Raw genomic sequence first — 26,640 nt, 5'->3', positions numbered from 1 at the left:
CATGCCAGGATGGGTGAGGAGGAATTGGGTGGATTTATATGGCTTGTTTGCCATTTCCTCCCACTCATGCTGGAGGCTGGGGGTAGGGTGATACAGGGGTATCACACGGAGGCCCGTAAAGTCCGGTGGGGGAAGGTGCGCCATCACTTGGTCCGTGTATATGGTAGCCTAAGGAATGAACATCAACTGAAGCACCGCTGGGCTGATCTGATATCCAGGGAGCAAGATCTGCTGGACCACCTGGCAATCAGGATTGGTGGCCATGTTGGTGAGTACACATCAATTACATGTGCACAATTTAAAGCTGTGTGGTGACATGTGATGATTGTTACCCAATCTGCCAGATAAGTAGCTGACTGTGTGTAATGCTAGGGAAACCTACTGGGTAATTGTTGCACAATGTGAAGGAAGACAAATGCTAGCAGTCAGGTAGCTCATGTTTTAGACACATACCGGTTGCCTGTAGCAGTATGTAATGTAGTGCTGCCTTTGTGTCAGACAAGCAACACGTTAATGACTCAATTAGTACTCTACAGGTCACAATAGCCAGTGAAAAATGGATGTTGAAACATCATACCTACATATGTAGACGCCATAGCTAGACTGACATTTGTAAACCCAACATGATGCTATAAATGAGTGCTGCCTTCACGTCAATTGAAGTTAGCAATGTTGTCCACACATATGTCACATGTGTGTCTGGTTGGTGTGTAGGGAAAATGACCACATAGGCTGTTTGAGTTTGAGAGGTCATGCAGTCCTCAAGTAACCAGCTTTTGGATGTCTCTCTTGGATGCACATGATGAGATGAATGCACCCCTATATTGTTGGGGCATACTAATGGAGGTGCATCTTTGACACCACATGACTGTCCAGGCCACTGCATGTGTGTAGTAGGGTGTGTAACTGTAGCAGGACACTCATCCAATGTAAATGTTGCTCAAGAATAATTCCATGCAGTATGAGCATGTTTGAAAGTGTTTCATTACTCATGTCATATTCTCACATTGTCTTTGTAATTGCAATTGTTTGTCAGTGCACGGATTCTGAGTATATTCTTCCTTCCATGCTTTACAGGTGGACCTGCACCGTACACTGTGGGAGAGGTGGCTCATTTTGCGGACCCCGACACCTACAGTGAGTGTTGCATGTGTGTTATTTTTAATGTTTGCTGGTGATGCATGATGGACTACTGTGTGTTCAACAGAATTCAAGGTTTGATGCGCTGCCCATTCATTAGTATTGTTCCATTAGTGGGATTTCAATTATCATTTCATTCTGAGTAGACCTATGCTTATCCATTTCTCAGATTTTGGGTCTGTAGGCCATTCCAGTAGGGCCCGCTCTGGGGAATGGGGTGAGTCATGTGGAATACACTGGTTAATATAAGAGTTGCTCTGGGACTTGTCTCGGACTGAGTCTGCATTTCAGACTGACATTCTCCCAGATAGCTTCTGCAAAAGGCTTGTCTGAAATATGCTGCTTCCCTAGTTAACGATGGACTGAGTACACTGTAGGTTGGATCTTCCGGGGGCATGTACTTCCACAAGTTGAACTAGAAGTGTGTGGGACAGAGTGCAGTGGCCTAGGTGTACATTCTACTCATGATCATGGGTGTTCTTGCTCCTCTGTGTGTGTAGTAAAATATGCCTCACTGGTAGTATGTGATGTTGGCCTAAGTCAGTACATTTTGACATGTGTGGACCTTGGATAGGACAAGGTTTAGCTGACTCCAATTTGTTGCTAGGCCTTCACTGGTGTTGTGTGTGTGGAGGCAAAAACTTGTTGAGCTTTCTAGACACTCCTGGGTGTGCATTGATTATGGGATTGTTGGTTGTTCTTCCCACCCCACCCTCAAAGACTGCCATGTGTTTGGGAATAGGGTACCTAGGACTGTAGCAACCAGTATGTTACACATACTTGTGACCATTTGCAACTTTGTTTGAACCTAGTGTACACACTCGGTTATGGCACATGAGTTCTATACTAGCAAAAACAATTACAAATGGCAGATATTGAGGGTTGTGATTGTTATCACATAGACTGACATATGTAGTCAAGGCAATAGGCGGAGGAAGTGCAGCCATAATGTCAGCTGCATTACCAATTATTTTGATGAGAAGTTTAGGCTGATGTCACCCATCATGTATAGACATGTATATGCTAGGTGTGAGATGCCCTTTTGTATGCAGGCTTCCCTTGTACTTCCTCTGAGACTTTCAATGATCTATGTGGTGAAATTAGCTGTTACAACTACAGTAAAAATAATTTCCAATTGACCCATTGTGCTATTCCACCCAATGCATTTCCTATGGTAAATAGTTGCCCTTTCTCTTCACAGCTGCAAACATGAGTGCCGCACAGAGGCATGATTTTGAAAGGCGGGCAATGAGATACCGGCACATCCTGCAGGTGCAGTCGGGGTTCCGACGGATGGCCTGAAAATACCAGGCGGATCGGGCCTCCGGAGCATGGTGGGCCTCACCATAGGGTGGTCCAACGTTGCCCACTACAGCCACCACCACCACATCCACCAGTTCTCCCCAAGTGGCCCCAGCAACGGCGGGGACAGTTGTCCCTGCCTCTGCAGCACGACCTGGACCCAGCAATTTCAGAGCTGCAGGACAGTCCAGTGGGCTACAAACAACTCCCACACCGAGCACCTCTGCCAGCACACAGACAGCAGCAGCACCTCCAATTGACCCTGCGGCATTCCAGGCTTTAGACCGGAAAATGGACAAGTTTATTCGGAAGGTGGACAAGCTGAGCCAGGATGTGGCGTACATTAAGAAGCGGGTCAGGTCCATCAGGCGGACCCTACGGAGGGCCAACCTCTTGGACTTATTTGGTTCATTTAAATTTATCCCTCCCCTCTCTCCTCTTTCCTTTTTATCATGATAGGTGGGTTTTGGGGATTAGTGTTAGGTTAGTATAGGTTGTTAGCTTGGTTAGTGTTAGGGAGGAGGGTGGGGGGTCCTTATTCTTTCTAGTTTTCATTTTTGAGTGTGTGGGTTAGTGGGTGGGGGTCAATGTTGGGATTCCTGTCTGTTTAGGAAAAAAAATGTATGTGTTGTCCTTCATGTGTCCTGTCTCATAATGGTGGGTGGGGGGTTGATGTTTAGATCGATTCGGTATATGTGTAGGGTAAGTTTAGATTAGGTTAGTTAGGGACAGTTGTGGGTAAGCAGTAGTCAGGTTAGATTAGTGTAGGTATGACTTTTCCCTTAGTTGCCTCTGGTGTGAATACATATGAATAAATATATAGTTAACCCTTTGCATTATGTGTTAACTGCTACTTGATCATGGCCTTGACATCAGTGTAGGTGATTGTTTTTCTATGACATTTGTGTCCTATGCTACACACCGAAGAAAATAGAGGTTTAAAATGGCAGCTACCCCTGTGCTAACTTGGTAAGTATCCACCATTTGATAGAACCACCATTTGTAGTTTACATGGTTCACCAAGGAATTGTGTTGATGAGTATGTTTTCTACATCACAAAGTGTGCTTCCAGACTTGGTATTGTGGGTAATTTATTAGGTCGGACTGCAGTGTGATGTTCAGGGACATCTTTGTAGATGAGGTGTTGTTAACACTCTTGTCTTGTTATCTTCATTGCTGACATAGATCATGTGTGCAAAAATTCAGCATTACTTCCCTTCATGAAAGTATACTCAGAAAGGGTGATTTATGCTATGTTTAGTTGTGTTTGCTTAGATTATACTGCATAATTTCATGTTTTAGTATTGCATGGTGCCCACATTTATCAGCCACCAATAGTTGACTTTGATTGCTATTGATGGAGCATTATTCTGTCCAACACAGCATGATTGTGTGTGGTTTGTCCCTTCATCAGTTATTCTCCTCAGGATGGTCAGGCTATGATGCAATCCTGGCCACTGCACAGATGTCTCAGACTACATGATGTCAGGGCAGTTGTATTGACAAGCTACATGGTTGTCACACAGGCACTTTAGAGTTATCTACTGCACAGTTGATGTGTCAAATAACACAGAGACATATTGGTTGGGCCAGTGCTATTTATTGATAGGTGCTGTAGTGCAAAATGTACATTGTCCATGTTTGCTGAGTCCGTTCTAGTGCATTCTTACATGGTGATCCTACAGAAGGGGTGTGGATGATGCTCCTGACATGCTGGGGTGATGTTACAGACAGTGCAGAGGGACAGGATTTGCCGATTAGTAGGAGAGAGACATTCACTGGCAATGCTGACAAGTCATACAGTGGTTAGCAGAACAGTCATTGAGTATAGTTGTACTGAGACTGGCAATTGACAAAACGTAGGACCTTGGTCAAAGTAGGCCATGGTGCAGGGACTAGTGCTTCCGGGTACTCTTCCGTGTGAATGTGATCTGTTCCATGTCTTCTTCTTCTGATGTGTGTGTTGCCTGCTTTGTCCTTGTTGTTGTTGGTTGTGAAGGGGCAACACACACCTCAGTGTTAGAAGACGTGGAGTCAGACATCCCGGTGGCTGCTCCCTGTGAAGTTCTTAAGGGCAGTACTGCAGCAAGGAGGGCCTGCTGGTTTTTGAGAATAGCAGCTACATCACGATGGTAGGCAGCCAGGTCGGCCCTGAGGGAGTCATGATTGCATTCGTGCATGCAGTGGAAAGTTTGGGGTGCGAGGTGTTGTGGCAACTCCCTTACTGCAGTGGTGAATTCTTTTATAGTTTCTTGTAGTCCTTGCAGTATGGATGTTAGGGCTTGCATAGCTGCTGCCTGATCTGCAGATGACATCATGCACGAGCGCACCCCCTCAAGGCTGGCTGCCATAGTTTGCATCCCCACCCGCACCTCCTTGGCCAGCTCCCGCTGTACTCCAACTACAGTTCTTTCAAAGCTGGTGCCAGTGTCGTCAGAGTCCTCAGCTGTATTGGAGCTGGCAGGTCTTGCAATTGGGGTGGTGGGTGGTTCTTCTGTGATGGCTGCTTGTTCTGTGCTCCTCCTTGTGACTGAAGGTGGGGTCTGGAGGGTTTCCAGGACCTTTTGGATGGTCTTCTGGGGAATGTTTATGGGCTCGTCATCCATGTCATCAGGGAAATCAGGGACAGGCATATCGGCAGGAGATCCATGTTCCTCTGCAATGAAACAGGGTACAATTAGTGTGTCTGTGTTGTGACAATTTTGACGTAACATGCCAGCCTTTTGATGAATTCACTTTGTGATCTTGTTTGGTATTGGTATCTGCTGTCCTTCATATGGGCATTGTTATAGGCCTATGGCCCACCTGTGTGTCACATGTATGATATAGAGTTATCTGACTTGTCTGCCTAATCGCCTCTAGGTGTTCCTTTGTACCAAATAGGGAATAGCCATCTTTTTGTCCTACTCGACCCTCCGTGTATATGTATTCTTATGGTGAGACCTTTCACTGGCTGTGGGTGTTGTGATTGCCCTGGCAGCACACTTGCCTCTCAGGACCTGCCCCAATCCCTGATTGTTCACATTGACTTAATTGTAATTGACATGTGGCATATCCTATGCATGGCAATGTTATGATGTGATATGGATGTAGACATTGTTAATGTGTCCAGCTGATGTTGGGTAATGTGTGTTTAATTGGATTGCCCTGTTTATCATATCAATGTCCTATATGGTCCTCTGACTGTGTAGGTGTATTTCAGTGACCAGTTACATGTGTCCCCTCCTCAATGCTGTTGTCTGAGCAGTATGACATTTGTAATGTTGCCTTGTTAGCCAGGCATGTGAAGGACCCTGACATATGCAGCATGTGTGTGTCCTTAGTGCTGTGTGGCTCCTATTGCTGTTTACTTTGGCTGATGTATGTGACAACTATGGGCATTGACATATGAGTGTACTGGGGCCTTTGTCTTGTTTCAGGAGATTGTTGCAGATGTCATCCTCACCCCCTAATTTAGGTATGTATGTTCCATGGGGAGGTTACTGCCATTGGCTACTTGAGCTGCACAGAGATCAGAGGTGTTAGTGTCAACTGTTGTCGCAGTTACATTGCAGTTGTTGTTTTGGCTACTGGATTACTGATAGGGCCCTAGTTGATGTAGGAGATATTTTGGCTGACGAGTGCCAGGATGTAAGTTTGACGTAGTGGCCTTCCCTCCTGTCGAGGCTTTCCCTTAGCTCCATTGTCATGACAAGATGCCCCCATGGGACTGTTGTTGGTGTTGTGTAATGTTGTGCCCCAGCTTCTGTATGTGCAGGGCATGTCCCCCTGCGGTGCCCCTTTACCCATGCCACTCCATGTATATGCTGACTTACATGCAATGTGTAGTGGTATTTCCCCCCCTGCTTACAGTCAACATTATTGCATTATAATTCCCCATGTGACTTACCCTGCATGTGCGTTGTCTCGTGGTAGTCTGCGCTGTCCTGTCCTTGAATCCCTGTGACGATCTCCTCAGGGATGACGGCTGCAACCATCTCCTCCATGTGGTCCAGGGCCTCCTGGTGTGCTGGACTCCCCCCTCCAGTCTGCAGTGCTGCCTTCCTGTTCCTGGCCATTTTTTCCTTTGTACTACGTTTGCAGTCATGCCAGCGTTTCTTACACTCGGTGACTGTTCTGCGTACTTCAGCCACACTGTTGATCTTGTCAACAATTTGTTGCCATATGGCCTCTCTCCTACTGATTGGCAACTTAGAGGTGATGAACAGTTGGTGCTGGTGTTCCGTCACCTCTTTAACCAGGATTTCCTGCTCCTCTGCACTGAAGCGACACTTTCTTTTTTTTCTATATATGTCCTGGTTCCTGTATGGATCATCCTGGCTGGTTCCTGGTCTGCTGTCATCTTCCTGGGGTCTGTAGTGGCATCTGGGATCCATTTTGGCTCTCCACTGCTGAAAGGGCAGTGTTCGCGGGTATTTTTGACGCTATTGCGTCAAAAAAAACGGCGCTTTCCGGGTTGCGCTGTCGTAAATCGACCCACAGTCATTTACGTCGCGTTAACGTGGTTTTCCTTTACGACTTGACGCCGCGATGTGAGTAAAAAAAAATGACTCCCACCTGTTGGTTGCGCCGCCGTGCGTCAAAGTATAAATTTTACGCCCGCACGGCGCATCGAAATGGCGTTAGCCGGCGGTAACTTTTTTTACGCAAAACTGCGGCGGCGCAGCTTTGCGTCAAAAAGTATAAATATGGCCCAAAGAGTATTATGTCGATCAAGACCACCACCACACAGATCCTTTTGATATCCTGAAAATGTATAAAGTATGCCATAGCCAGTTCGTATCTTACATGCCAGCCATGAAGGTAATTACTCCAACTCGGTCCAGGCAATATGCTTCACAGTAGAAAATCTGCGCAATTTACCATAGCGTCCCACTGTGCAAAATATTGAATATGCATATTACAACAAAATGTTATTACTGACGTGTGTCGACTAAGTAATTTATTCATAATAACTGTTGGGCGTATCCCACATTTCCTATGGTTTCTCTTCAGCAGGATCATTAATCACCAGTGTTATCTTGGAATTTTTATTGTTGCCTGAAAACTGGGCACACAAGGAACTCTGCAGCAGGCACTTTTAAACCCATTAATTATTTCTAAACACTGTGCCCATCAAGGTAAGTACCAGTACGACTGCACCGGTCGCACTGCCTTGAAGCTAGCTATGATTACAATTTGGTCATGATTCTCGATATGTGCTGTAGCTGCTGTTACTGCACATATTGAAATTATAAGTGTGCGATTAAAATTGGACCCAAGATACTTTTTGGCATGTCATACCTAGTATTTATCAAGGGAAAAAATGCCAGGTAAATTCTTGGACATGTGGATTTTGGTGCAGCAGGCACCAACATTTGCCTGTTGTGTCCCATTTTGGGGTATAAACTTTTAATGGGTGCTAGTTATAGCAATCACTAATTACCCCATAGTATTGTTATTTATCAGGTGTGATAGCTATTGCACATAATACCGAGCCACTAAAGATGTGGCTCTAAAGTGAAAATTATATAGGGAAGGTAAAACATAGCTTGCAAAAATAATAGCATTTTTCGGACTCCAGCTAACCATAGTGCACGCATATTATAGATAATGTATACAGAGGGTAAGAAACATCAGCCTCAATATGCATTGCGCAAGTATACAGTATGTGTATTGTATTATGGTATACATAGTTGATTCATGCACAGGAGAAAGATGGTGTAAATACCTTCAACAATGTTAAACTAAGAAGTAAAGTACGCAGATTGTCTCTTATACTTATTTTTCTTACGTTACATTTCCTACATTTCTTCCGTTACCAGTTGGGGAATTAGTCCAGGGGATCTGGAAGATCGCTTGGTTACAGGTACTTTCTGAGTTATATGGAGGCAGGAATTCTGGGTGTAATTTTTGCTGCACCTAACTTTACCTAATGTTGTTTTTAGGTTTCGCCTAAAAGGATTGTGCTGTGTTTGCGAAGTCTTTTGTATTAAAATAAAATCTTAACAGGGGCCTAGAGCCCACCGATTACTCACCTTGACTTATCATTAGCTGGGTCCCAGGTGGCTCCTATGACACATTACTCCCCATTGACTGCCTCCCACGTAGTTCCACATCCCTCTACTTACCATTGGCTGGCTCCCATACGGCATTTTGGTGGTCAATGCCTCCTCCTCACCTCCGCAGTTGTACCATGGAAACTGGCCACAATCCCAAGTACTGCTTACGGTACCCATCTCCTTTCACTCACAGCAGCTGGATGCTTATGATGGTACTTTTTGTTTAAATTACTCTCTCTGTCGCATTCTTAACAATGTTATTCCTAGCACTCCCTACGAGTGCATCTGAAGGCGGTCTTCTTTTCTCTCTGGCGCTCATGGTGCATGGCTTCTCTACTGGTTTTGTTAATGTTTATTAGACATGTTACACAGCAGCAGGAACTGCCCTGCAGCAGGTCTTAAAGTTAAAAAGCACTATGATGTGCCCAGTGTTGGTCGTGTAATATCGCTTTTTTTTTTTACTTTAAGACATGCAGCACAGCAGCTCCTGCTGGCTGCTGTGTAACATATCTAAAAAACTTTGACAAAACCCACAAAATCTCTTGTATTAAAAGAACAAGCATTGGCAAAACCAGTAGGTTTTATCTCTGTGAATACTATTGGTTTCATCAATCTTTTTAGACATGTTACACAACAGCGCGGTCGACCGCCAACTTGGCTGTCTTAAGACTGCCAGGGTTGTAATGAGGGCCTATGCCTGAGGTGTCAAAGGTTGAAGCCACGACAGAGAAATGGAGACAACTAATAATGGCGGTGCAGAGGTGGAAGCCCTAGTTGTCTGTATTCCAACAATAAATCAACACACCCCTCTCATAGAGTGAGGTTTGAAAGAGCAGGGTGTATCCCCAAGATTCCTGCTTTAAGGGTGGACTGGGATGAACTCGGGCATAGGCAACCAGCAAAACCCTGAGGGCTTGGAAGTAAACTTACATGAGGCCAACAAAAAAGGCAGTTCCGAGAACCTGCAAACAGTCCAGCAGATGATAGCTAGTTTATCAGTGGAAATGAAGGGATGCGTTTCCATATCAGAAACCATTCAAAGGGCGATTCAGAAGGCTTTTGCAAAGTTGGAAGGGAAAATCAACAGTCTAACTCAATGTAGAGATGCATTGGAGAGGATGCTACACAAACTTAGCTTAGAAACAACTACCCACATTAAGGAAATCCAGTGGCTGAAGCAGAAGGGGAAATAACTTACTGATAAGCTTGAGAGGCTGGGGAACAATGCCAGAAGAAACAGCATTAGAATTCTGAACATTGCAATAGCAGGTGTGACTTGAAGTCCTTTGTGGTACATCTTTTGACAGTTGTTCCTCAACAGGCAAATGATGCAGTCAATCTTAAGCAGGACATCTAGATGGTGCATTGGGACCCTTTTAAACCAAGTCCAGGAAGGAAGAAACCTTGTGAAATATTTATTAACTTTTTGTTATTTTCTGTGTAGGAGAGGATCTTGACATCTGCCCTAAAGGAAAAAAATCTCAAGTCCTGGGATAGTCGATTTACTATCAGATCAGATATCTCTCTTTCCACAATAGATATACAGTGGGAACTAGGGAAACCGATGGAGAAGTTGAAAAATTGTGGAGCAAATATGCTACTTAGGTTCTCAACACTGTTGAAGATCATGCAAAATAATAAGATGCATAGTTTCACTCACCCGAAAGAAGCTGACAATTTTTTAAGAGTATGAAACCAGGTGAAGGAGAATCTTTAGGGTAACAATGTAAGTCAATGACTGCCTAGAGGGAGAGCAGAAATAAATGTATAATTCATGCCTAGAATTCAAGTGGGGAGGGTTTTCCGGGTGGAAGTGGGGGGTTGCATGAGATGGGGTGCATAGGAGAAAAAATTCAAAAACATTGTCCTCTTTTAAAGTTTGGATCGTGTGTATGGTACCTAAGACTGGTTTTAAGCTTAGTTTATCAGAATGCTATAAGGTAAAGGAACAGGGAGGTAATTGGGGTTAGCTCTACAGATACTGTGTTGGAATGTGAATGGCCTCAGGGTTAAAAGATAGCAATGCCAGATTATGTGACATTTAAAGGAGAAGGGTGCACATAATATTTTTTTCCTGCAGGAGACTCAACTTCTTAGATTAGAATGTAGAGACTTGATGCTAAGGTTGAGCAGGTGATTGCAACAGATCAGCCTCATTGTGTCAAAGGGGTGGCGATTGGGGTCATGCCCAATTTAGGCATTGAAGTGGTGAGTAGCAGGGCTGATGACGGGGCATGCTAGGCAATAGCTGGGATTAAGGTGCAACAAGATTTTTTCTTCATAGCAAGTTATTATGTTCCAAATATTGTTAACGAGGCACCCCTAATGCAACTTTTTCAGAGCTACTTGCTTTTCAATACCCTATACTTATTGGGGGGATTTTAAAATAACACAAAATAATAATTTGGATAGATCATCATCACGATCTCTGGTCAGTTCCTCAAGAACAGGAACTTACTCCTTATGTGTGATAGATGATTTAAATGTATGTGTTGCCTGGCAAAAAAGGGAGGAGGGACAAGGGGATAACACATTTTTAAGTAAAAAGTACAGCCACTAATAAAGGCGTGATTACTTTCTTGTGGAAAGTGGGGAGATGAGTAAAGTTCAAAAGCTAGAACACCTGCTATTTCACTTGTCTGACCATACTACCATAATTATGCATATTGCGCTGTCAGGTCAGACGAAACCAACAAGATGGACGTGTCATAGGAAGCTTGTCCTTCATTCTGTAAAGGTGTTGGAGATTCAGAAGAGGACTGAAGAGTACTTTAAATGGAACACAGGAACTGCACAAAATGAATTAGTATGGGATGCATATAAATCTTATCTGAGGGGAATACTGAAAAGCCTAACGGTCTTCTCAAATAGAAGTGAGAGTGAGGAGATGATCCAGTATGAAAAAGAGATAGTCAATTTGGAAGATGTGCTCAAGTCGGTAACAATGAAGGAGAGGGATAGAGAGAAGGCTGAACATATGCTCTATCAGCATAAAGCAGAATCCAGGGGAAGAATTGAACATAAGGAGAGGCAGCAATGGGAAGTGAGTAAAGTAAAAAACTTTGAGTATAGAGAAAGGAACAGGAAGCTATTGGCTTGGATGGCTAAAAAAGACAGGAACAGGAATTACATTAAACGGATACTAGAGGGGAGAATGAACAAAATACTTGTGGATAGCCAAAGAATCAAGAGGCATTCATGAAATTCTTCAAAGAAGTATACCTAGAAACTTCCACCCTAAACGTAGCACAAGTGAGAGATTGGCTGGAGACTAAGGGGCTGCCTTCACTTTCTCTGGAGAGCTTTAAATCAGGAAGTAAGTGGATTGGAGTTACTGGCTGCAATCAAGAAAATAAAGAGAGGGAGAGTGGCTGAGCCAGATGGGATTGGAAATTAAATTGATACCATCCTAGTAGACAATGTGATCCCTTTCTGGCTAACTCTGTTTAATTTAATATTGATAGGGGGTTCACCGCTGCCACAATCTTGGAGTGAGGCAACCATTTCACTGATTTTAAAGCCAGGTAAAAACCCCTGTGAAAGTCAGCCATACGACCCATATCATTGTTAACCTGTGATTATATAGGTTTCACTAGCATTTAAGCCAGTCGACTGAGCAAAGTGGTGGGTAGTGTGATACATCAGAACCAAAAGTGGTTTTTTTACCAGGAAGGTATATGAGTGAGTTAAGACAGCTTGATTTACACCATCAACATAGCAAACATACACTCCCTTCCTCTGACTATCCTAACTTGTGATGTGGCCAAAGCCTTTGACTGAGTTAACTGTGATTATCTCATGTTGGTTCTCAGGTATTTGGGGTTTGATGCAATATTTTGGGGGGGCACTGCAGAAAATGTCTAGTCCCCGACAGCGAGAGTACTGGTGAGTGGGTCTCTGTTTTCAGTGGTCAAAATGAGAGGGACCAGGAAGTGCTGCCCTCTATCTACTCTCTTGTTTGCTTAATACATTGAACCGGTGGCCCAAAGTTAAGGCTAAATGAAGACATTGCTCCGTTCTCATGTGGGGAAACTATTTGAAACATTGTGCTTTATAAGGACGACCTAGTAATATATGCTTCAGACATTAACAAAGTTCTCCCACATATAGCGCAGAAGTTGAATTCTGGAGCTTCTCTGGTATAAAATCAACATACAGAAGTTATGTTATAGAATTTGGAGAGGGAAGGGGGTGCTAGTAAGGAGGCCATTATCTGGGATAAGCATTGTATAAGATTTGAATAGACGTGCTTAAGGAAATTTGGTAAAGGAGAGTATGGAAATAGATAAATTATTGAGAAAGCGGTATACTCTACTTTTGTCAATCTATGGTCAAGTTAATCTTGTAAAGATAATTCTGCCCAAACTCACCTATTTATTTGATAACACCCCTTCTCACCTTTGAGAAGAAAACTCTAGCTAAGATTCAAAGCATAATCACCTCATTTATATGGGCCTCTAAAAATATCTGGTTATCTTGGAAGAATCTTAAGAAAAGATTAGATAAGGGTAGTTTAGCTCTTCCTGATATTCATTCAGCTTTATTGTTGGGTGTTTCAAATGAAGAACTGGAAGATGTTGTTTTCTTGCCTAGATGTGACATGTCTGGGCATAATATACGAAACCATGCTAGAAAGCCAAATGAAAAAGTGTTTTCTCCTCAGATTTGGGGACCCTAAGTTCTTGAAAAAAGTAAGATTTAAATCCTTAAGGTCCGCTGCCACAGTATTGTTCAATTTCAGAGTACTACTGGGGATACCATACTATAATAAGATTCACCGACTTGGCACTCCCCGGAACCCCCAAGTGTTTGAAGGATTGCTTAGCTGGTCCGTTGATAGACTCTGGGATTGTGAGATGGAGGCAGCTAATGGAGGCGGTCCGTTCTTTGACATGGCACAGCTGGAGAATGCTTGTAAAATCCGGCATGTCAAGATCCAAATATTATTATCTCTTTGTATGATTTAAGACTCAAGACTGGACATTATTGGAATGGAGCTGCAGGATACCTAGATGAAGAGGAGGGAAGTGGCTAAGTGCTACTGACACTTGTCAAAGGCAGTGGAAGGGAGAATTAGCCCAGAGTACCATGAGCAGGAAGGATACCTGCCCCAGGAGGAGTTGGAGGAACTTTGGCAGGTGTCCTTTACCTTGTCATACTCCACAGTTAAATGTGCTCCATTTAGAAGGATACCTGCCCCAGGAGGAGCTGGAGGAGATTTGGAAAGTACATTTTAACCTGTTATACTTCACAGTTAAATCAGCTCCATCTGTTCACTCTCCACAGAGTCTGTTCGACCCACAATAAGTTTGTAAAGCTCAGCAAGGTCAGGGATTCCAGGTGTAAAAATGTGACGGCCAAGGCTTGGATGAAGTTCACATGTTTGTCAGTTGCCCAAAATTGATCCAGTTCTAGTGACAAGTGGATAAGATGATCTCTGACATTCTGTAACAGACAGTGGAGGTAAGCCCAACTTTGATTTTTTGGGGGATTGAGAGGTAGTCAAACCACTTGGAGCATCACAAATTGCTGTTCTACCTGATCCTCCTGACAAGAAAGGAGATATATAGGTGTTGGCCACAGCAGGACTCTCCTGTGTGAACAGATTGGAAGAGATTGGTAATATATGTATATCAGAGAGTAATAGAGGTAACTCTTGCAATCTCTCCTTCTGGAAACCGATTACTAGTATGATTGGAGAAAAGAGTGACCATTAATTATACCTCCATTGTTGATGACAGTACAATGGCTCTCCCTCTGGGGAAACTGTGTACTGGTCCTTGACTAAACCGTTCATGAGCATCTGAGGTGGTAACAGTTTAGTTACATGCTCACCCAAGGTGATATGAAGTCACAAAAAATAATTTCTTAAATTTGGTGCACAGGTCCATGAACATGATGGAGTTGTCCATCAATCTTTTTTTTTTTTTTTTTCAAAAAGGAAATCATACTTTGGCCTTTGTGATTGTGCTTCTGAAAATTAAAAAAATGCCTCCTTCGCCTTGGGAGTTACTTCTCAGGGCGAGGTGAGCCATTTTTTGTTTCTTATTGTCTGTCTCTACCAGGGTTTGCCTGGCCGTGATAGGCAGTGGAAAACAGCTATATGTCCACCCAACAAAAATCGGTGGGTGGTCTATATCGCCAATTTCCCGACGTTTCTTATCCCAAACCATGGTCTGCCTACATTTAAATTCGGTGGGTGGACCATCAACTTGGCTGTAAGGATAATCCAGCATCATTGTGACAAAGTAATCTTACTGCCAAGATAGGTCAGTCCCTCAGTGTCTCAACTTTGAAGGTCCAACAGTCAATTGTGAGTTGGGTCAACTTCTTAGTAAGAGACAGATACCATATGGATTCAGGCTTCCAGACATGTAAAACTTTTGACATAAAAATATCGTCCATCATCCGTCTGAGACACTATCACTGCCCTGACAACCACTGCCACTGTTACCACAAGCACTGTTTTCTAGAACTACTCAATCTGAAATTAACATTATGACTGCTGAATTGACACCCAGCTAGCCAACCTCTTCCTTGACTCCTCAGACTCATAGCGCTGCCACAGTTTCAATACCTAGATTTTTTGGTCAGCACCCTTTCCTTAGTGTAAGAGATATGCCCATACAGTCAGGAAAAGAGGAGGAGGAAGGAGAAAGAATGCCACCTGAAGGGGAATGTAGATTGGATCCCACCTCCAGAGGAAGACATGCAGACAATGCAAGATAATTCTCCTTCAGCTGTGCGAGTACTATGTCCCAGATATTAGAATTAATTTCCAAAAGGGTTGTTGTGATTGAGTTGAGTCATCAGGCCATCTAGCATTTAGGAACCAATTGCAGTCAACCAAATGCAGTCACTATGTGACTGTATTTCCGCTACACCTCAGGCAATCACCCTCACTACCTCACTTCAAGAAGAACTTTAAGACCTGGCTCTTCGACTGAACTGTAACTTCCCCCCTATTAGCCCCTCGAGACCCTTACGGGTGATTAGCCACGCTCTACAAGAACCTTCATTGATTGATGGTTTGATGTGATTTTATTAAACATCTTGTGATGGTGAAGGTACAAGAGCTTTGTCTAGAGTACGTCATCACATTAAAAAACAGGATGACTTGAGGTATACCAGTGGGAATGTTTACTTGATCATTTAGATGAGAAAGCAAATAGACCCTGCGAGGTTTGGTAAACGCTGTGCATCATTTCACAGTCTTAGTTGCTGAAGGACAAATGTCCATGTTGCGTACCCTTCAGGAAGCCACATGTGAAACAACATAGACTGTTTGGACAGTTACCCATCTCAGTGACGTGTGCTCCGGCCAGCAGCAAAGGGCATTCTCCCACCTTCTTCAGCATCTGGTACCTCTTTTCAGTATGTCTCTCCATACGGTCACACAGGAAGTCTGCCATACTGCTATGTTATCAGGACTTTCTGCTCCACTTGTCAAAATAGTGCATCCTAACACTAAATTTTGCATGCACACAGTTTCTATATTCTGATATAGTTTACTTGATAGTTGTTCTTTATTTTTATTTCATGCATTTTTGTGTGTTGGTGTTACACTTAAGCATTATAAACGTTTGGTTCGTTTCCTGATGCAAGACGGCATTAAATGTCAGTTTATCTTATGTCACTGTAAGGTTTATGTTTATCTTATATCATTCCCTTTAACGGGCGACCACCTGTTTTTTGGATACAAGTTTGTAATAATAACATTCTTTGAACACAAACATTGTGTAGAGGTCATCTTTAAAAAATAATATTTTAAGTAATAAAATAAACATCAATATATATAAGGGATTCTTTGATTCCTAATGCACTGACATCGTTAAGCTGTTCTCCTCCTACAGGAGCTGTGAATCTTCATCTGTCAACTATCTTCCATGGCATAGACCCTTGACGTCTGATACAAACGTTATGCAGCATGCAGCATAGAAGTGTAATTTTGCTAACTTTTTCTGGTGCTTCAGGCGAAGCATCACTCATTCCGTGTAGACATCTGAAGCATGTCTTAAATAGTCTAAATTCACATTCCGTTACATTGTGGGTGCAGTTGTGTGTTTTATCATATGTCCTTTCTGCTGGCGTGGAAAGATTATGGAGTTATGAGCCATGGTGGGAGTAGATATCCAGAGTCACCTACATATATACAGAGATATATAGAGAGTTGCTAGCTTATGCTTAGGGTAGATGACAATACATTGTCAAACCTGTTATTATGATGTTGAACAATGCTGCACTGTCAAATGTATTATTATGATGAATTAACAATGCACTTTAAAAAAAATAAAACCAACATTTATGTTTGATATTTTTGTGATTTTTGGTATGTTATGACATGGATTACTATTGAGTTTCCTGCATTCATTTTAAGCAATTTTTAAGCAACACAATTTTAAACACTATGGCCAGGTAACAGTCATTACTTTACTGGGATTTATGTGGTTACAGACTGTGGTGTTGGAAGGGGAGCGAGGTGGGGTTAATAGACATATGTATCCACCCAGTAAACCTGCCTTTCTTGTGTGATATGTGTAAATGGTGTATGGAATCTGGTTTTCCAAAGGATGATTGAGTCATGATTTGTTGAAGAAAACCATGCACAGACGTCTATCAAAAATATATCAGAATCACACACCATCAGTATATTTGTTGCATGATATTGTTTTCTGTTTTGATGTATTTGGTCAGCTGCCTGTGGTGGTATTAAGCTTATGTGTATGTAATCAATTGCTCTTAAAACATTGGGAAACCCCCCAATATTAAAAAATGCTTATGAGGCATTAACTTGGTGTCTATGGGGAATATGATCTTTTGGGGCACTTTAGGGCCTGATTCTAACTTTGGAGGACGGTGTTAAACCGTCCCAAAAGTGGCGGATATACCACCTACCGTATTACGAGTTCCATAGGATATAATGGACTCGTAATACGGTAGGTGGTATATCCGCCACTTTTGGGACGGTTTAACACCGTCCTCCAAAGTTAGAATCAGGCCCTAAATGTGCATCCATTTACTGCCTAAGGACCTTACAAAAGGTTGGCGGTTAAATCCCATTTGGATGGCCTACTGGGCTCTGATCTCTTCCTGGCACAAGAATGTTTGGCAGCCAGTAGCATCACTAGGGGATTTGAGGTACTGCTACCCTAATATCAATATTTGGTTCCAATTGCCCTCTTATGATACAGAGACGGTGGTTGACGTAGTCCATAATCAGTCTATATGTTGACTACTGTTTATAGGGTCTAGTTATGTGTAAGATATTTCTTTACTATTGTGAGTATTCGTAGAAAGATACAAGAATTATCAATATATAGTTCTTCTGATATTCTTTGGTTTGGGGTAAATGTGGGGTGTAAATGTGCTTACCAGATTTTCTTTAGTGTTTGGATACCAGTTGCATCTGCTCTGGGCAGGAGAAAAGAATCGGCGCTAGTACCTAATGTGGAAATGACGTTATTTCACTGCTCAAGTAATTTTTGGGTGTGTCACAGCATGTGAATATATGCAATTTTACTCTTCATTATTCTCACACATGATTAAACCCCAAGCGGAAACACAATCGGATTGAGGGAAATTTTATTACAAGACAGGAGACTCATATTATGCTTTACTTTTCTTACTTTATTGAACAGCAACCAAGAACTACAAATCCCAGAAACCCTGGGAAGGAAACTACAAAAATGCCTCACAATGAGGCTAGCCAATCACACAACAAGCCCCTTGATAACAATCTTGACTGAGAGCACCAAGCCCTCTTTTCTTGCTGCTCGCAGTCAAGATAAGTACCCTGCTCGCGTTTCATGCATATTTTCTAGTTATTTGGTTTTATTATAAGTTTTTATGTATGACTGTGCTTATATTTATGCATATTTCTTGCGCTTATATCGCGCTCTGCTATTTCTGTATGCGCGTTTGCGCGTCCTTTTTATGCGCTCTCTCTCGCGAGCGGCTCATTTAGAACGTTGTTAAAACGTTTGTTGTGCGCTGCCTGAGGTATTCTTACCTCGCATCGATCGTTCGTTTATTTCCTAACGCAGTGGTCCTTCCTGCGCCCTGCTGTTTCCGCACCTTCTGCCGGCAGGTGAGGGCTTTCCTGGAAACTCCTCCATCGTCTTGCCTTCCACGCCCATACCATACCCCCGGCCAGCCCCTGCAGTGACGGACACTCCCCCTTTCTCCCAGCCTAGGATTTTAACCCTTTTTATTCTGTTTTTTTTCTCACGTTTGACAGGTTTCTGCCTGGTATTTGACATTTAAATATTTTTCCCCCTTTTTTCCATTTAATTTCTAACATTTGCTCCTCATTATGTCGGAGGATGTCCAGCCTGAGTCCATTAAGGACAATTTGAAATCCTTTATCAAGGATTCAGTCCAACACGCTGTTTCAGTGTCTATGTTAGATTTATCAAAAAACTTAGAAGCCTCCATATCAAAGATGCTTCAGAAACCTAAGGTTAATCCTCCTTTGAGAGGAAGGAAACATGTAGCTCATCCTCATGACCTTTCCAACGGCGTTTCTTCCAAGTTTGGGCCTCCAACCCGAGAGGCGAATCCTTCGGGGCTCCCTTCCTCCACCCTTAATATTTAGCATTTACGGGACACGGACAGTGATGGGGACGATGTCTTACAAGACGCTTTTAATGATGACTTATATGATGGGCCTCGGGAGAAAAGGGGTAATATTTCTCCTTATGATAGTTCCCCCCACTTAGTGCCCGAAGATCTGGTTGATCCTGATGGTGACCCCATGTTTGACACCACATCTATTCACCATCCCAATTCCTCAGAATGGTTTCCCTCCGACCATGTTTCGAACTATGTCTCCTTTTATCTTAGACATGCACTTGATAAGTCATTTAGAAGCAAGCTGAAGTCCGAATGCCCCAGGCCCTCCCTTCCTTTTAAGCTGGCTGATACCCCTGCCATTGACCCTCGTTTTTACCAAATTTGGAAAAGATCCCAAAAAAGGGGTTGATCATGCCTGGTCAAACTGTCAGGATAGACTTCTGGACATTGTTGGACCCCTCACTAGGATCTTTGATCTGGCTGAAAAAGTGAAAATGGAAGGTTCACAAGTTAATCTGGAGATGCTTTCTAACTGGGCTCAACGGGCAATGTGTATGCTAGGTAATGCCAATGCTTACATTTCGCAAGAATGACGTAAAAGCCTTCTTCTTAGGATCGATCCAAAACTCAGCTCATTAGCCTGCAAGGAAGAAGGCCCCAACGCTGATGGCCTCCTTCTTGGTGACTCATTTATTAAAGAAATGAGCCAATACGTCTATACTTTCAACTCCTTGGACAAAGCCCATTCCTCTATGAAGAGAATTTTTCCCAATCTGGTTTTTGGAAGGGCCGGTAAAGAAAGGAGTCATTTTGCCCGCCGCTTCTCAGCAAGAGGGCAGTCCCTCAACAGAGGCTCCTACTCCCAAGGCAATCAGCTCGATGTCTACCAGGGGTACAAACCCCAGTTCTATCCCTTGCTGTTCCACGAAGGCAACCGGGGATACAGAACCAAAGGAGAGCATCTTGCAGGTAAGAACTTTCGGTTCTGGTCTTCCTCCGGTTGGAGGCAGACTAGGTTTATATTTAAACGCTTGGCTTTCTATAACCTCGGATCCTTGGATAATTCAGACCGTTCAAGGTTATTGCATGGACCTATACCAAACTCCTCATCAGTCCTTTCTTCCTCGTCCTTTCTTTTTTTCTTGCAATCAGTTTCGCCTCATTCACGACGAAGTACAATCCTTACTGTCAAAGCAGGCTATCGAGGAAGTGGTTTTCGACCCTTCCGGATTTCTCAGCAACATCTTTTTAGTTCAAAAGAAGAACAAAAAACATTGCCCAGTTATAAACCTAAAAGAGTTCAACAATTTTGTAGTTTATCATCATTTCAAGATGGAAACTACCCTCCATCTCAGGGATCTCCTCCTTCACAACGACTGGTTGGTCCGAATAGATCTTCAGGATGCCTATCTTTCAGTACCAGTCCTTCCCTCTTTCAGGAAGTTTCTTCAATTCCAGTGGGAAGATTCTTTCTTTCAGTTCAAAACTCTTTCCTTTGGTCTTCATCAGCCTATTGGTGTTTCACCAAGATCCTCAAACCAGTGGTGGCCTTCCTCAGAGCAAAAGGGATAAGGCTCATTGTTTATCTCGACGACTTCCTTATCATGGTTCAGGACAAGTCTTCCCTCGTGACAAAACTAAACCTTTGTCGAGACCTTCTGTCTCGGCTGGGCTTCCTCATAAATCTTCAAAAGTCCACTTTAATTCCTTCTCAATGTCGTGAGTTCCTGGAGTTCCTAGTCAGCACTACTGAGTCTCTTCTTCAGCTCCACAGCACAAGGTTTCCTTGATAAAGAAGGAGATTCGTCATGCCTTATCTCTCCCTTGTTCTTCCCTCAGAGCTCTAGTTTGTCTCGTAGGCCTTCTTTCTTCCTTCATTCGAGCCGTTTTTCCAGGTCCGCTTCATTACAGGGCCCTCCAGAGGTTGAAAATCCGTCACCTTCAGAAAGGTCTCGCCTATTTGGATCAGGTTATTCTAGATTCGGATTCCAGGGAAAAGCTTACATGGTGGATGAGTCATTTAGACGCCTGGAATGGGAGAACAATTTTCTCTAGCGCCCCAGATCTTGTCTTAGAGTCAGATGCAAGTCTGACAGGTTGGGGCGCAAGATGTGGTCCACTCTGGACTGGGGGTCCATGGTCCGTTCAAGAGTCGTCACTGCACATAAACTGTTTAGAGATGCTTGCAGGTTCCTTCGCCATCCAGTCCTTTACAAAAGACAATGTAAAGTGCTCCATTCTTCTCAGAATGGACAACTTATCGGCTGTAACGTACATAAATTGCCTGGGCGGAACAAGATCCAAACCTTTGGCTCTCTTGGCCAAGAGTCTCTGGGAGTTTTGTCTCCACAAAAACATTTCAGTCATGGCAGAATATCTCCCGGGCAAACTGAACGTAGTGGCCGATTGGTTCTCAAGACATTTCCAAGATTCAAGCGATTGGCATCTTCACCCTTCCATATTCAAACTCCTTTCTTCCATCTTTGGAACTATGTCCATCGACCTTTTTGCCTTAAGGCTCAATTCTCAACTCCCAACTTTCTTCAGTTGGAGACCAGATCCTTTAGCCTTGGCTACCAATGCTTTCCTTCAAGTTTGGCCTCCTTCTCTCCTGTACGCCTTTCCCCCCTTCCAATTTATTGCTCGAGTCCTGGCGCACGCCCGCAGGCAACGTTCTTCTCTAGTTCTCATCACTCAATTCTGGCAGTCTCAATCTTGGTATCCGACCCTTTTAGAACTCTCTTCAAATCTTCCAGTCCTGATTCCTCCCTTCCCCGATCTCCTTTTGAACCCTCAGGATCTTCCCCACAACCTCATATTACAAGGTTCCCTGTATCTCATAGCTTGGAGAATTTCGGGGTTTCCTGGAGAACCTCAGGAATTTCAGAGGGAGCTGTCCAATTCATCCAACAATCCTGGGCTCCGGGTACTTCAAGAGCCTACCATTCCTCTTGGCCAGTATGGTGTAGCTGGTGTGTGGACAGGAATTCCAATCCTGTTTCATCAGGCGTTACCTTAGTGATAAATTTCCTAGCTTCCCTGGCTTTTCAAGGTAAGGCGTAAGGTACTGTAAATACGTATAGATCTGCAATCTCTTCAGAACACATCAGGGTGGATGGTAGACCAGTGGGAGAACACCCCTTGGTTTGCCGTCTTTTAAAAGGAGTATGTTTTTCTAAACCTCCGGCTCCCAAATACAATACCATGTGGGATGTGAACTCCGTCCTTCGTCTTCTTATCTCATGGCCCGACAATGCTGATCTATCCTTGAAACATTTATCTGCTAAATTGACCATGCTCCTCTGTCTAGTATCTATTAAATGTGTTTCAGATGTCAAGGCTCTGGATGTTTCCTCCTTTCATTTTTCTGCTTTAGTTATGTATTTTAATGTCTTTAGACGTACCAAGACCCATTTGTCTTCTGTCCTTTATCCCTTTTTTCCCTCTCAACCTATACTGTGTGTGGGTAATTGCTTAAAAACGTACGTTTCACGAACTGCAGATCTCAGGGTTCCTTCCTCATCTCAGTTACTTATTTCCTTCCAGAAGCCCCACAAAACTGTTTCAACCCCCACCTTGGCTCGTTGGGTGAAGTGGCTGATGTCTTTGGCTGGGGTTCCTACCACCTCTTATGGTGCCCATTCCGTTAGAGGAGCTACTGCTTCTCGTGCCTTTTGGGCTGGAGCTAGTTTACATGATATCCTCATATCTGCAGATTGGTCAAACGTTAGTATGTTTAGAACCTTCTATTTTAAACCTATCGATCATCCTTTACAAACTGTTATTTCATTGCTTTAAACAAGCATAATATGAGCCTCCTATCTTGTAATAAAATTGAGATTTTCCTAGCCTTGGTGTCAGAAAGGCTAGATTTTATTAAAGACACAGAGGCGAGTATTATCCCTCCTTATCTAACCCTCCCTGTTCTTTTTTGCAGTCGCCTCAACTTCAACCAATACCACAGCTTCCGGCTGATCGACTCTCAGCTGCTTCTGGTTTGGGACCTTCATATGAATCCTCCTGTTCTTCTACTGTTTCTTATGCATTCATTAAGGATTTCTTCAAGGACTTCCTCTCTGCCTTTTTGACTCTTATGGATTATTATGGTTCTTTTCAGATTACTCTTTTGACTGACTTCCACAAGAAAAGAGGGCTTGGTGCTCTCAGTCAAGATTGTTATCAAGGGGCTCGTTCTGTGATTGGTTAGCCCCACTGTGATGCATTTTTGTAGTTTCTTTCCCAGGGTTTCTGGGATTTGTAGTTCTTGGCTGCTGTTCATTAAAGTAAGAAACGTAAAGCATAATACTTGCCTCCATGTCTTTAATAAAATCTAGCCTTTCTGACACCAAGGCTAGGAAAATCTCAATTAACACATAAAAACATGCAACAGTTTTGCTGCACTTGTCTTGTAGTCTGGACTCCAGCATCTACGATGTGCAACCTCAGTACTGCAAGTTCTTCACTGTGATTACAGCAGACCTCTAAATATAAGACTAAAGCCCATATTTATATTTTTTTAGCGTGGCTTTTGCGCTGCTCTTTGACGCAAAAGCGGCGCAAACTTACAAACTACAATTATGTTTTTTAAGTTTGCGCTACTTATGCATAAAAAAATGCCGCAAATGCGTCGCAAAAAAAGTATAAATATGGGCCTAAATATGCAAAGTAGGTGTATGTGTGCGTGTGTACGTGTGTGCATGTATTCCAGAGTGTGTGTGTGTTGTGTGTGTGTGAGAGGGCGATATGGAGGGAGAGATTGCTTTGGGCACATGGAATAAATTGTGCAATGTTTACTGTCTGTGTCTGGTTGCACTAAACACACTACACATTATCTCCGATCTAAAACATTTAACGATAAAGTTAGTCCAATTAGTTAGTCAGTGCTTATTTGTATATAAGCACAATGCTCTCAAAGCTCGCCGTCTGATGATACCCAAACAAGGAGGTCACCACATCAAATTAATTTACCGATTAGCTGCAGAAGTGCAAGGATAGGTCATTATTTCAGTTTGCCGCCAGTGCCTTGAAGGCCATGGCTCCGTCTGTCTGTGTAGGTGGGGTGCTACGTATGGCAGCTTACAGTGACCAGAGGGTGGAAGACATCTGAGACTTCTGAAATCATTAAGCAGTTGGAGATGTAATGAGCCAAACGTTTCAACAATAACCGAAACATGTCCCAATTACACCGTGCAGACACATAATGTAATCTTCTCCCTGTTTTATGGCCGCTTTGCCGCTGCCTGGGGGATTCTGCCGCTTGCAGTGATGTTCCTTCTTCAGTGGCTTCTGTCTGCAGGGGTGTAGCTTCAAGGGGAGTGTAATACCCCCCTATGAATGTATTTTTCAGTAAATAGTTGGGTGCAGGTGTTTCAAGTCAGGAACTGTGATGTGTTTTTCGGATTTCACTTGGGATTTTTACATACAGACGCAGATGAAAACAAACACACACACACACAGTTGTCTCTGTTTAAAAGGTCTTAAAAGTTGGTTATTTTACAAAATATCGAGTTTTACGCACCCCTAACAATACTACCCCCCAGCTTCTCATATAATGTATTTTAACCCGCATGATTGTTAGAAAATCTGAAGCTCACACCCCCATCCCAACCTTACTGCCCAAGCTATGTCCCTCTCTGTCTGTAACAAAACCTGCTGGTTGGTGGATGATTTCCAATGTGTAATAGTCCTTTTCCTGCCGAGAAGATCCTATGTATGTTTCATCAACCATTATGCATAGATTGTATGTCCATAAAAGGCATACTCGTGGCATGGGAACAGATCTATCCTTTTAGGTATTTTTCCTTTGTAGTTCATGCAGTATGGTGTCCGAGCCATTCAATGTAGCTGCTAGCAAACCCTGAAGAGACCTTTAATACAAGCGTGCAAGAGAACTTGCAGTACGGCGCTTTAATCATTTATTATAACAGTATAAGAGAACCTGTTGTTTGGTGCAGGAGTCTGTTATAACAGTTTAAGAGAACGTGTTGTTTGGTGCTTGGGTCTATTATAACAGAGAACCACCTATATGGAGGTTGTGTTTATTGTATATGGGATAAAGTACACCCTGTCATAAATTATAAGGATATTGCAAGTCACTGAGGAGTTCCATGACCATATAGAGGAATGAGCCCGAAGGTTGAATTCCTATATATGGTGATGGAACTCTGTGGTGTCTCAATATTCTTATCATGTGTGGCAGAGGGTACTTCATTCCTTATGATACATGGTCACACCATCGTCTTTCCCACAAAGCACTTAAATCTTTGTTGCTTAGCTCTCTCACATGAAAGAAAAAGCATGTTTGAAGATATGAGGAATACAAATAGAATCTCTAGTGCAAACCAAAACACATCAAAGAAGCTGTTAGATATTTGTTGCAATAAGACATTAGAATCAGTTTAATACAAGTCAGTTTTCTTTTGTTATAAAAAAGGTGCTGCAGCTCGGAATGTGTACAAACACACCGAAAGCTTTTAACATTACTATAATTACTTAAGGAATGCAAAAAATAAACATATAGCCACAAATATCTCTTTTATGCTTGTCACTGTACATCTAGAAAAATAGAGCAGAAGGCAGACTAGGAATATCTCATTTTTAGTTTCTTAAAACAGCTGCTTTAATTATGCTCTGTGGCATTCCCCAGTTAGAATTATCTCAAATAACTTTAACTTGCAAAATAAGGTAACTATAACTTGCACCCCGTCATAAACAGTGATAGTATCCCCTGGGGCCCAGGGCATTTTTTAGGGGGAGGGGGCACCGGGCCCTACTCCCAGGGATGCTTTTGGTCCCAGCGGCCCCATGCCCCAGCAACATTTTTATGGGAGAGCAGGGCACGCATTCTCCGTCCCTGGGCTGATTTTGGCCAGGGGGACTTTATCCCTTAGGGCCCGGCCAGATATGTAAGGGAGAGGGGCATGGGGCCCCCCTCCCAGGCTGATTTTGGCTCTGGGGAATCCCATCCCCCAGGGCCCAGCCAGTAAAAGGTGGGTGCCCTGGTGCTCACCCAGGGCACCCACCACACTTTTGATGAGGGCACCCCCAGGCCAGAGAGGCCCTAGTCAGCTTCCCACATCCAGCGGGAGCTGGCAGGGAGCAGCTAAAACTGGTCCTCCTTTTGGGCAGGAGAAATATTTAGATTGGTTTCCCTGCCTGCATCGCTGAAGGCAAGGAAATAGGTCTGAAGTCCGCTACTAACGAGCGGGAGAATTTTTCAGGCTTCCGCCCACTGGGAGAGGACTTTGTGTTTTTTCTCTCCTGGTGGGAGTTTTGAAATTGCTCCTGCCAAACTAGAACAAACACAGGTTTCCCTGCCTGCTCCAATGTTGGCAGGGAAACCACTATGTCCCAGGCAGGGCACCCCAGAAGATGGCATATGAGTCAGCCCTGGAGGATGGGGTCCCCAGGCCCGAAATTGGCCCAGCGAGGCGGGCTGTGCGGCTCCCTCCCACTTAAAAAATTCGGCCACGCATTGGGGAACGGGTTCCTGAGGCTGAAATCAGTCCAAAGAGGGGGCTGCATTGCCACCTACCCCTTTACTGCATGGCTGGGCCTCAGAGGATGGGGTCCATGGCGTCAAAAC

The sequence above is a fragment of the Pleurodeles waltl genome, chromosome 10 (genome assembly GCF_031143425.1).
Source record: "Pleurodeles waltl isolate 20211129_DDA chromosome 10, aPleWal1.hap1.20221129, whole genome shotgun sequence".
NCBI lineage: Eukaryota > Metazoa > Chordata > Amphibia > Caudata > Salamandridae > Pleurodeles > Pleurodeles waltl.
Note: the sequence above shows the minus strand (reverse complement) of the source record.